The sequence below is a fragment of the Phodopus roborovskii genome, unplaced genomic scaffold (assembly GCF_943737965.1).
Source record: "Phodopus roborovskii unplaced genomic scaffold, PHOROB, whole genome shotgun sequence".
NCBI lineage: Eukaryota > Metazoa > Chordata > Mammalia > Rodentia > Cricetidae > Phodopus > Phodopus roborovskii.
In genome coordinates this window covers 573,885-586,641 of record NW_026126461.1, presented here as the reverse complement: position 1 = coordinate 586,641, position 12,757 = coordinate 573,885, and the positions used below count along the sequence as shown (strand labels likewise).

At 54.0% G+C, this 12,757-nt stretch overlaps 1 protein-coding gene across 1 annotated transcript in view; it reads left to right on the top strand.

Moving 5' to 3' along the window:
• Window positions 1-12,757, top strand: part of Pde6d (phosphodiesterase 6D) — a 137,183-nt gene that overhangs the window by 72,132 nt on the left and 52,294 nt on the right. The gene's annotated exons all lie outside the window — the stretch shown is intronic.

Genomic DNA, 12,757 nt, shown 5'->3' with positions numbered 1-12,757 from the left:
ACTCTCCTTAGGAATGCTTCATGCGTGCACACATGGGTGTTATTCCCACTTCTGTTCTCTGTGTACCCAGACTGCTTTGTTGCTTGTGAAGTGCCCAGGGGGCCAAGGTCTGCTTGCTGGAGATGAATGAAGCCTGTGATGGCAAAGTCACTGGCCAGAGGGACGAGAGAAGAGCCGAGTGTCACAACCCATAACCCTGGGAAATAGAGTTGGGGACCCCAGCCCTGACCGCTCACCTGTGGGCTCCCCATAATTGAAGGAATTTGCAGAGTGTCTGCTGGAGATGAGGGTCAGGTCCCCTTTGGGCCCAGAGAGCTCAGACAGGGTAGGCACACAGGGCCACACCCATCTCCCCAGCTCTTCTCTGGAGTAGGTGCCTGCTGGTTCCCCAACGTAGTCTGAGCTGTAGATGAACATTGTTAGTACATGCGTGTAATACAGAGCACACACTCTAAGTCACACTCCAAGCCCTCCTCTAACTTTTTTTTTTTTTTTTTTTTTTTTGAGACACATTCTCACTATGTAGACGAGGTTGGGATCCAGGAACTGACAGAGATCCCCTTGCCTCTGCCTCCTGAGCGCTGGGACTATTAAAGGTATAAAGGTATACACCAATAAATTTAGCTTTCTGAGGGGGAGGGGTTGATTTGGTTTTGTTTTTTTCATTTTCTTTTCTCTCTCTCTCTCTCTTTTCTTCTTCTTTTTGGTTTTTTGAGTCAGGGTTTCTCTGAATTGCTTTGGAGCCTATCCTGGCGCTCGCTCTGTAGACCAGGCTGGCCTCGAACTCATAGAGATCCACCGGCCTCTGTCTCCTGTGCTGGGATGAAAGGCATTTACCACCTCTGCCAGACTTTTTTTTTATTCTTTGAAAGCCTCAAAGTAACCCACAATCAGCTGTTTGGTCAGTGCTTGGGAACCAGGAAGGAACTTGGACTTGTCCCGCTGCTAGGGTGAAGAGGTAAAGACAGATAGCAAGGGATCCTGGGAATGGGGAAGCTGCAGGGCAGGGAGGCTCAGAAGCCTCTGGTGCCCAAACATCTGGATCCTCAGAGAAGAGGCAAAGAGGGACGTTAAGCTCAGTATACCAGGGACCCTGTACCCCTGAGCCCCAAAGATGAACGGTACTTCTCAGAGGTCACCTGAGTGCTCAGAGCTCAGTCTGTGCCCCTCTGTACACCGTGTGGCCCTTCGGGACAGCGCTCTCTCTCTCATACTGGGTGAGTGAGGCACAGGAAAGGGACTCTGCATAATATATACATGAATGGTTATTTCAGAAAGTTAAAAAAAAATTAGAAGATCCAGGCACAATGGAATATACCTATAGCCCCTATCCAGAAGACAAGAGGACCACCAGAACCCAGTTTTCAAAAAGCAAAAATTAAATCCAGGCCTAGTGGTACTGGTTCGTAATCTCGAATCTAGCTGCTGGGGAAGTGAAGGTGATCAGATTGGAAGCTGAAGGTCTGCTCTGGCTACAGCGTAAGTTCAAGACTGGGGAACAGAAGAGACTCAGGGACTCTGAAAGTGAAAAGTGGACAGGGCTGCTGTGTGACCTGACTGTGCGCGTGCGTGTGTCTGCGTGTGCATCTGTGCGCGTGCATGTGGGGGGAGGGGCACACACGCAAAGGCCAGAGAGGACACGCCCTGCGCTTCTCACGCTTCTCACCCTTTGCCTCCTCCCCGGGGAGGCAAGGTCTCTCACCAAGGCTGGAGGCTGGCTGGAGTTGCAGGCTTGTGGGAAGCTGCACCCAGCTTTTTGTGTGTTCAGATTCAAACTCAGGTCCCTCACACTGGTACAGAAATCACTCTTCCCCACTGAGCCTCCTTTCCAGCCCTCTCCTCTCCTTCCCTTTCTGTAAAGGTGGGACCAGAACAGGAAGGAAGCACTTTATAAACTAAACAGAGCTGCAGATGCTGTGTATTAGGATGAAGCCATTTGAGACCAATTACAGAACAACGCATCAAGGATTATAGAACAATGCAAGGGAAATTGCACACATGTGTAGGGGTGACCCCCCCTCCCCGCACAAAGAACCCTGCCCTGTTCTCTGCATCAGGAAAGGGACCCCAGGATCAGCTGGGGAAAGGGGGACAAGTCCAACAGCTTTTGGACAAGGGCCCAAGTTTAGAATTCAGGTCTGCAGGCCCAGATAGTGGATGCTTTCCACTCTGTGGATGCAGGAGCCAGCTTTCTAGCTGAAGATGTTGAGACATAAATTGTGTGAGCTGATGAAGAAATGCCAGCTGCTGTGGTGGAACGCCCTCATTCATTCATTCATTCATTCATTCACTATATCATCACTTTCTGTTACTGAGCACAGGCCTTCTGCGAGTAAATGAAAATGAGGGCAGGCAATGCTAGGGCTCACCTTTAATCCCAGCACTCAGGAGGCAGAGGCAGGAGGATGTCTGTGAACAGAACAGTGGACCAGTGGTCTACAGAGCGAGTTCCAGGACAGCCAGAGCTACACAAATCAACCCTGTCTCCAAACGAAAAGAAAGAAAGAAAGGAAGGAATGAAGAAAGGAAGGAAGGAAGGAAGGAAGGAAGGAAGGAAGGAAGGAAGGAAGGAAGAGAGGAAGGGGATTTGCTGAGGTAGTATGATGAGCCTCTAAGTGTTTAGCATGGGGAATCACAAGGTTACCTTTAGAGGATGCCAGGGCCAGAGACCAGGTCCCAGAAGCAGCCCCAGCAGCCTTATTTTTCATCAAGGTCAGTTACTAGGTCCCAGGGCCGGAGGATCCAGAAGGAAGGGAAGAGCATAAACGGCCTCCCTCGGCCCCTTTAAATGCTAAAAGACTGAAGAGGCCAAGGGTTGGAAGCCAGCAGGTTGGGGATTGAGGTGAGTGTGGGCATGTAGTGGGCATTTGGGAGGGACTGACAGATGGAAGCAAGTAGCCTGACTGACAGACGGCTGGGGGCAGGTGGATGGGCAGCCAGGGCTGTCCTGTTGCCCAGTGCCAGCCAGGCCAGTGGGCTAGGGGTGGGGACATAGCTGGCCCCTGGCAGAGGTTGTGGCGAATGAATCACTGGCAATGCCAGGAGCCTACAGGCCTTCATCCTGTGCTCCCTAAGGACCAGCTAATTCACTTGGTGAGGGGCTGGGCAGCTAATGAAGACAGCAGCTGGCAGCTGCCCCACACTGCTGAATCTCACACACAACTGAGCAGCGGGTGAGGGGCTTGGTGGGAAGCTTGCAGATCCCCTGCAACAGACTTGGCCACGTCACTGTCTGCTCTTGGAGAGGCAGAAGGACCTTGAGAGAAAGCGAGATCTCCCTGTGATTGACAGAGCTGGGGAAAAGAGGAAGAGATATACCATCCTGGGCTGCAAAGGTCTTGGTTGGGAGAGGACAGCTGGGGGGGGGGGGGGCACGGGTACCCTGGTGGGAGGAGGAAGAGGAACTTTAAACAAAGAAATCCAAACTATCCAGGCCCTCTCTGATACTGGCTGTCTGCTGCTGTCACGAGTAAGGCATTCCTAGCACAGATCTTCATTGATTCCTCTCACATATTGGGGTGTAGTGGTCACATGCTGTGTGAGTTTCTGCTTGGCCCACCTGCCCCAAATCCTCCACCAGAGGAGGAGTCAACTAGAGACAGTTCCCAACTTCTGTCTATCAGGGACCTAGGCCAGGGTGCCGCATGGCCCTCAAGGCCTCCTGAAAGACAGAAGCAGTTTGCTCAGCACTTAACAGTCCCTCCCAGGGGAGAGGGACTGTGTGGTCCTGCTGGGAATAAAGAGCGGGTGATGGGTGGCTCTTCGTTATTATTTGGCTGCCGCTCTGCTTCTGGATATGTTCCACAGTCCCCCAGGTTCATTTCCCGAGCTGAACGTGACTGGGCAGAGCCAGGAGGACTCTGGTCGGGCGGTCCTCAGGCACGGTTGCCTCCTCCTGGGACCTGGGGAACAAAGGGGAACTAGCTTGGGAGGGCAGGTGGCAAGCACGTGCTCTCCCAGCTGTGGCTGGGCCTGGTAGGAAGGGGACTTGAGCGCCCTCTGCCGATCTGGGTGCTCCTGAAGGGAGGAAGTGGCAGGTTAGGGTTGAAGCAGCCACACCTTTTCAGCAAGGAAGGGCTGGCTGGGTGCTCCACAGTGAGTCTGCCTGTATGTCTGGGAAGGTGTGCCTGCCTGTGGCTGGGTCTCTGCAGGTAGATGTGGGGATGCCTCTGTGGTGTGTATGGTGTGGTGTGTATGGTAGGCCTGTGTGTGCATGACTGCCTCTGTATATGCAAATCTGTGTATTTGATGACCATGTATGCCTGCAGTGTGTGCACTGTATTTACTGTTAACCTATGTGTCTGCTCCTATTCTTGTCTGAGTGTGCATGTGTTACATGCATGGTCTATCTGAGTGAGTACACATCTCTTTGAGTGTGCATGTCCATGCTCACCCTGTCCACTTGGGTTGGCCCTGGGCTGGGCATGACTAGAGGCTCCAGGGTTTTCTGGGGAGGTTGCAGAGCAGGCAGTGGAGAGAGCCTGGGAGGGGCGGCACTATCCATGCTTTCTCAAGTTCATTCAGGGTCTGGTGGGAAAAGGGAGGAAGCTGAACGTGGTGGCCCACGCTTTTTAATCCCAGCACATGAGAGGCAAGGGCAGGGAGATCTCTGTGAGTTGGAGGACAGCCTGGTCTACATAGCGAGTTCTAGAACAGCCAGAGCTACATGGTGAGACCTTGCCCCCCCCCCAAAAAAAAAAGCTGGAGAGAAGGCTCAGTGGTTGAGAGTACTGGCTGCTGCTCTTCCAGAGGACCAACACCCTCACACAGACACGCATGCAGGCAAAACACCAATACATATAAAATGAAAATAAATCATTAACTATTTTTTTAAAGAAAGAGGGAGAAAACTATCGACCTGTTGCCCATCCCTTACCCAAGAGCCCTTTCATCCCTCTGCACAGGTATCATGCAGATTCATGACCTTGCTGGAACCCATGAGGTTCTAAGGCTCCCTGCAAGCACCCAGAATGTCTCCTGAGGGGAAGCCAGCCTGAGCAGAGGCTCGAGAGGCAGGAAAAGCCTGGAACAGTAGACAAGTAGACTGAGGAAGTAGGGACCTCTGGGGATCAGCACACGAAGAACAGAGAGTAAGAGGACTGTGATCTTGGGGGTCAGGTCCAGAGCTGGGTAGCAAGGCCAGAGCCAGGCAGTATGGAATTGGGGGTATGGACAAGGCTTTGGGACTTTGTTTGCTTTAGGAGACAGGGCTACTCTGGAAGTAGTCCGGTTGACCTCAAATGCTCCATCCTCCTGCCTCAGCCTCCTATGCAAGTGCAAGAATGATAGGCCTGTGGTGGGAGGGGCGACTCAGTGGTTAAGAGCACTGGCTGCTCTTCCAGAGGACTCAGGTTTGATTCCCAGCACCCATGGCAGCTCACAACTGTCTGTAACTGTAGTTCCAGGGGATCCAACATCCTCACGCACGCATTCATGCAGGCAAAACGCCAATGCATATAAAATAAAAATAAAAATAACAAAATAAATGGCAGGCATATACCACTAAGATCCACTTTCCTATTGGGTACCCTGCCTGCCTCTGTCATACACAAACCCCTAAATCCTGAAATGCCAGGAGATGAGTGTGAACCCAGACAAATATACCTGAGTCCTGGAACCTTCCCACTGATGGCCCGGGGGCTTGTCCAAGGCCCACTGTTGATCATGCCTGCCAGCTGCAACAGCCTCTGGGTGCCTCTTATGCCATCAATGCCTCCTCTGTGGACTTGGGAGGTTGGCCTGAGAAAGGGCCTGGGCCTGGGCCAGCCTAGTCCTCTCACCGGGTGGCACCAGACTGGCCTCTCCTTTGGCTCGAGCCTCAGGCTCTTCGTGGTAATCTGCAGCCTAGGGCCCAGTGCCCTTGAAGGTCCCTACTCACGGAACTGAGCCCAGGGAAGATTTCTCTGAATATACTTCCATTCTAGCTCAGCAAAAGTGGGCCATGTCTGTGCACACCTGCCCAGGAGGAAAGTAGAGTGTGGCTTTTCTGAACTAGCAGAACGTCAGCTCCTGGCTCCACCCAACTAGGAGGTTCTAAAGGTGGCCTGCTCCTGCTCTGACACCCTTGTTCTTGTCCCCCTTCCACACTTGCTAAGGCCAAGGCCTTCCTTCCACCACCTGGAGCCAGGGTGTGCTTACCACAGTTCCCTAGCCCAGAAAGAGGAGTAAGCAAAGGTGTCCACAACCAACAACAGTGTCCTGTTACCCTATCCAAACCTCCCAACAAACTGGGGAACAGGGAATCAAGTCCTGTGACTGCGCCATAGCTATTGTCAACCTCTGCCCTGTCCATCGACTCTCCATGCATGGTCCACCGTCTTCAATGGCTCCTATTAACTCCCGGGTAAACTGCCCACTCATGGAGGTATTCAAGGCCCCTCAGTTGCCTAGCTTCATGTTTCCTCCTCTTCCCCGTCCTCTTCCCTCTCTGTGAACCCCTCTTTTTATTTATTTATTTGAGTTTCCTGTCACTCAAGCTGGCCTCAAAACTTACCATGTAGCTTGAATTCCTAACCCTCCTCTTTGCCTCTTGACAACTGGGATTAGAGTACAGGCATGCACCGCCAAGGACAGTTTACGTGGCGCTTGGACCCCGCTAAGGGCCTTGTGCAAGCATTCTACCACCTGAACTACACCTGCAGTCGTCCCTTTCTCCTGCTTTAACCCCCCTGAATTCCCCATCCCACTCATCGCCTCCCAAGCCTTTGCCCAGCTTCCCCACCCCCGGGCTCCCTTCTGCCCTTGTGTACACCCAATGTGCTCTGCTCTGCCAGGGTCCCTGTTCCTCCCGATGCGGTGGCCTCCCTGCTGCTCCCCACAACGCTGGGCTCTGGCTCTTTAGGGATGAGAACAGAAGCCTGAAGCCCAGAGTCCTACACACTGCTGCAGTCCAGGCTGCCCCTCTCCTGGAGCAGGTGCTGGCTCAGAGCTTCAGGATCCAAGGGAACAGACAGTGGGGTGCTAAGGGGCTCATAGGGAGCTGCCCGTCCCTCCTGGCGCCAGCAGCTCCTAACCCCAAGGGGCTTTGCCAAGCCAGCACATGTGACAGCAGGAATGCACACGCCTGTGTACATGCATTGCCTGCAGGAACACATGCTCATGGCACACTCAGCCTGTCCGCTGTGCCCTCCAGCCCGCATGGCAGTAACGGCTGTGGGCATGAGACAGATCTTTACCCATGAGGTATGCCATCAGGACAGGCAGACCCTGAGGGCCAGTGAATACTGGCACAGAGCGGGGCTCCAAGGCAGTCCCTTCCAGGACTATCCACGTGCAGGTGGCCAATGGCAGTGTGGTTCCTATTCCTTATTTCCCAGGCCCCTCTGGACTTCCTTTGCTTGTTTTATCTGTGCCCTCACCAACAGTCACCCTGGGGCCTCCCTGGCATTACTGTCAGCTTAGGTGTTAACAGGAACCTCCTGACCCCCGGTTCTGCCCCTTTGCTTCTAGACAAGGCCCTGACAGAAGGAAGCCTTTTCTGGGCCTTCTCTCTGGGGACTGCTCTCTTCCTCCCTGTCCAAGGATGTGACATTTTGCTTTTGCAAGCTCAAGGACCCTGTGCTCCACTAGGCAGAGGCCTTTCTTTATTCCTTTGGGCAAGTGACACTTCAACTACAGAACCCCATCACCAATCACCCAGCCCCAGGCTTCCAGCACTCTGTTCTGGGAAGATTCATGCACTGGGCAGTACAGACCAGAGCAGGAGGGCCAGCAGAGGGCCAGTCATGCTCTGGACAGCCTCTTGAGCTGGCAGCAGCCCCAGCCGAGCATTCACCCTGTCCCTCCCCCTACCCTTCACTCATAATCAACTTAGGGCTTGTGTACAAGCAGCAGCTGGCCTTTTTTAACCTCTCCATGCTCCATGCCCCTCCCGGAAATGCTTCCCAACAGGCTCCTCCAATGCCCCACCACCACCAAGGTGATTTAGACACTAGAGTCATGGGAAATCCTTGGGAGGGAGGGGAGGCAGTTCTTGGTCTTAAGTTTGCCTCCAATTTGGTGATATTAATCCATCTGGGACACTGTAAGAACCAGAGAGGGCTAGGAAGCAAAGCCAAGTTACAAGGTGGGCACAGGCATGAAGTGGGCATACCTCACCCATCCTTATGCCTGTTTGCAAGAGCCAGTGTCCTGCCCTGCCTTAGTTGTCCTGACTGTCCTCACTGCCTAACACAGTTGTAAGAGGGCAGGTGATCACTCAGCTCGTCCCTAGACCCCTGGCAAAGGCTTCAACAAAGCCAATTCTGTCTGCCTGGGGTTAGGACAGGAAGGCAGGCAGGGCTGGAAGGGACCGTCCCAGTTGTCAACGCCCAGATGCTGTGGCTGGGTGAACAGGAGCTTCAGCAGACACAGGAGTCAGGAGATGTGGAGGCACACACCTTTTATCCCAGCACTTGGGAGGCAGAGCTCAAAGATCGAGACCAGCTTGGTCTACAGAGCAAGTTCCAGGACAGCCAGGGCTACACAGAGAAACCCTGTCTCAAAAACAAAACAAAGAAAATGAAGTTGACAACACTGTGATCGGTTCCATTTTACAGATGAGAAAACTGCGGCTCCAGTTCTGCCAGTGAGAGCACCTCTGCTCAGTGTCAGGAGGAACCAAAGGCCTTCCAGTGCTGTGTTGGAGATTAAGTTGGGGGTTGAGGTTTGGCAACCCTAGGAGCCGCCACTGTGGGTGGGCCCTGCCATGAGCTGGGATCTCTATGCCATAGGGCACCTGAGGGGGGCCATTGTTAGGGATACCCCAGACTCTCGGACAAAAGGAGACCGAGGCACCTGCGGCTTCCAGGAACGTCACAGGATACGCCCCAAAGTCAGCCAGGAGTTCGCAGGCGAGTGGACACAAAAGCTGAGTATCAGGGGAAACCCCGCGCATTGGCAGCGCCGCTGGGAGGACGAGGAAGGAAAGGTGGAGCCAGCGCTGGACTTCTGCCCAGGTCTCGTGCTTCTCGGTGCCCACCTCAGGCCAAAGCCCGCCTCCCAGAGCGCTTTGTCCCGACCCTCCAGAGCCACTCGGGGCAGAAGAGGCTGAGTGTGCTAGGCCACGAGCAAGCGGTCTGAGGGCAAAGCCAGGGGGCCCCCTAGCGGGACCTGCACACGCGTGCACATGGCCGGGTCCGCGCGGGCGGAAGCCGTTAAGGCCGGAGACCCGCGGCGGCCACCGGGCCAGCGGGAACAAAGGACGCGGCGGGCGGGAGGGGCTGGCCGAGCGGTGATTGGCGGCTGGTAGGGAGTCCGGGCCGAGCCACGATTGGTTGCAGCCTCGACACCATCCCCGCCCCTCGAGGCCAAAATCTGAGCTCGCAGCAATCCCCCCCCCCGCCCCCGCAGAGCCCCGGTGGGGACCTGCTCCGCGGGCGGCCGTCTGCACCCGCGAGGGCGCCTGCCCAGGCTTTGGCCGGCGGTCTGCCTCCCTGTGGAGCCTGAAGGGCAGTGCACAGAACTGCTCCGCCCTCCGCCCGGCTGCACCGCACTAGGGGGGCATCGGGGCTTGTGTAGGGGACCCCGGACACCGCCTCCTGGGGAGGCTCGACGGCCACTTTAGTGCCAGGGTACACGTGTGAAAGGGGTTGGATTCCAAGGAGCCGTCCCGAGGGTGGTGGCTGGACTGGGAGAAGGGCGAGAGAACAGGGATCACTTAAGGAGGGAGGGCCAGGGAAGATCGAGGACGCGGAGGAGGCCACAGGCTTCATGAAAGTCAAGTCAGGGAGAACTCACTGGAGGGCTGGAGCCCCGCAGCTCCGAGAACAGTATTGGGGCTCCACCCCAGAAGCACAGCCAGGTTTGAGGCATAAGGAGGAGCGAACTGGGCTCATTACTAGCCAGGTCACAGCATGGTGGTTAAAAACGTGCAGAGGGGCCTTTCTCAACCAGGTTCCCCTTTCCCAGATGCTTGAGAGGTGAGAGGGGTGGGGCTCGGGGCCGGGCCACCAATCACAGCTTCCGCTGCACTTTGAATCTGGGTTGGCGGGCGCGGGCTGCGGGCCGCCAGGTGTGCTGGGGCCCTCTTTGTCCCCTCTTTGTCTGCCCAGGCACGTCCCATCCCACCCCCACCCTTCCAAAGCCCCAGGGCCCTGTCCCACTGACTCCCCTGTCTCCGGGTACTCCTACCTACCCCACCCCACCTCCGGTAGGAAACTAAAGCTGGATTCAGGTCGGGGTTCCTTGCAAGGCTGGTGAGTGAACCAGTCTAGATTCCAGCCTTGCACAGGGATCATAATCCACTAGAGACCGGTAGTTGCTCCGAAGCTGGCCACCACCACCAAGGGTGGCGGTGCAGGGGTAGATGTCGGTGGGGGGAGGTACTTTGTATCATAAATCCTTGAAGAAGGCCGTGAGACTGACAAATTTGTGAGGCAGATTCCCCAGGACTGACTTAGTGAAATTAGGGAACTGACTTTCAGCAACTATCCTCTAAACTCCACACGGTCTCTGGTGTGTGTGTGTTGTGTAAATATTTATATATATAAAAAGAAACGTTTAAACCCCAGGAGAGGGCTATCCTATGCATAAGATCTGTGTGCCTATGTGACACACAAGACTCTTAAGGTTCTGTGGCTCTTCTGTATGAGTGAGCATGAGATAATATGGGCTTGTGTTCCAGGCTGCTGTGAAGATTAAGTAGGAGCCTAAGGAGGAAGCTTTGTTAGAGGAAAGCCTGCATGTATTCATGCATGAAGTATGTTATCAGAGCCCAGATGCATGCTAGGGGCCAGAGCCCAGCAGCCACCCTGTGTGGGCCTCCGAGCCTGGCCCATCCCAGAGCTAGGCCTTATCAGAGGGGCCAGTTAAATCCTCAGCCAAGTCCCTTGAAGCCCTGACCCCCTCAACCCTAACAGAAGGAAGCCAGAATTTGGGTTCCTGTTCTCACGCTGTTTCCAAGTGTCTAGGTTAGGTAGGGCAGAGGGAATAGGGGATCTTTAGCCCTGGGGGTGTTTGGCTCCACTCCCAGATAGAGGACAAGCCTACAGGCTGCACACTCCATGCCCCTACACCACACCCAGCCCTCTTCCTCCTCCCTACTCCAAGCTCTGGCAGAAACACCCTCCAGGGCCTCCCATTTGCCTTCCTGTGCCTCCCAAATCTGTCTTCTTCCAGGTACCCTGTAATTGCTGTTCAACTATGTCATGAGCTAACCATTCCTCCATCACTGCCTGGCCCACCTTGTAGCCAGGATGAAATGAAAACTAGATCTTGTCCCTTCTCTGATAAAAATGCTCTAGAACTATGTCCTGGGTGCACTCCTGTTGTCCCAGAACTTAGGAGGTAGAGACCAGGAAGTAGTTCAGGGCCATCCTTGAAACCAGCATGGACTACAGAAGACTATTAAAAAAAAAATTAAAGTCACAAATCTTCCAACCCCTCCAATCTGTAGGTGTGTGCTTCCTTCTGTGTTCCAGTGCCTGTGACAAAATTGGGATTAGTGCATATTTAGAAATGGTCTGGTGGAGTTAAGGTTTTTTGTTTGTTTTTTTGACAGGAGGCTGGGTTGACCAGATTTTCCAGTGCTCACCCGCCCCCTGGTGGTCATCACGAGCCTTCCAGGCCCTAACAATCTTAAGAATGAGATGGCAGAAGATAGCCTCAGGTCTAGGGAAGGTAGGAGGATCCCAGAGCTGTGGCCCTATAGGAACTTGGAGTAGGGCTTTTGTTACAAGAAGCAGTAGCCCCTTCTCACAGAGATCCCTTTTACAGTGTGTGTGTGTGTGTGTGTGTGAGAGAGAGAGAGAGAGAGAGAGAAAGAGAGAGAGAGAGCACATGAGCACATGCACACGCGCGCACATACACCCATATGTACTTGTTAGTGTGAACTGTTCCCAGTGCTCAGGAGGCCAAGTGTTCAACTGTGTCTGCACGGAACAGATGGCAGCACCAGATTCTGCCTTGGGAAGATGTTCATGTGGGTGGAGCTGTGTGCGATCAAGCCGGCATTCATGTGTCTGTCCCCAGCCTGGGAGACTGTTACCAGGAATGCTGAGGTTCAGTCTTCCAGTAAGCCAAATGCAGGCTGCAAGCCTGTCACTGGAATAGATCCAATTGTCATTGGTTCTAGGTGTCTGTGGTCTAGAAGGAGCAACACCTAAGTCCTAAATCTTCTTGGGCACATCCTGCTGGTGCAAGAAGGAGGCTGGCTTTCTCCCTCCCTTCCCCTCACAGAACATGGTTCATGTGTTCTGTTCCTGTGACCGGCCTGTCACTGTTTACAGTCTGTTCTTCCTGAGCACCTATTGGGCACACTCCCAGGGTAAGGAATTCAAGTCCTATGTCCTTAGTTATGAGTTTACACATCTGCCCAATCTTCTGGTTATTTTGTCTTTCTGTGATTGATCTTAGGCGGCCATGAAAGTAAGGGAGGGTGAGCCAGGTTCTGGGAGTGGTGTGATGTAGACAAGGAGTCCAGCTGCGTTTAGTCTGTTGCCTCACTTGCTAGGCAGGGGAAATCTGAGCACACACCTCCTGGAGGTTGAGCTAGGTGTGGTGGCACAGTGGTAATCCCAGCCCTTGAGAGACTGGGGTAGGAGGATCGTGAGTCCATGGCCAGCCTGGGTTACAAAGTGAATTCCAGGCCAGGTAAGCCTAGGCTACAGCATGTGACCCTATTTTTAAAACAGAGAAGGAAGAGCTCAGGCTGATGTTGCAGACCAGTAATCCTAGCTACTTTTGAATCTGTGGCAGGAGTGTTAGGAGTATTGAAAGTTCAAGGCCTACCTGGACTATAGAGACCCTGTCTCAAAGAAGGGGAGGGGGCGGATGGCAG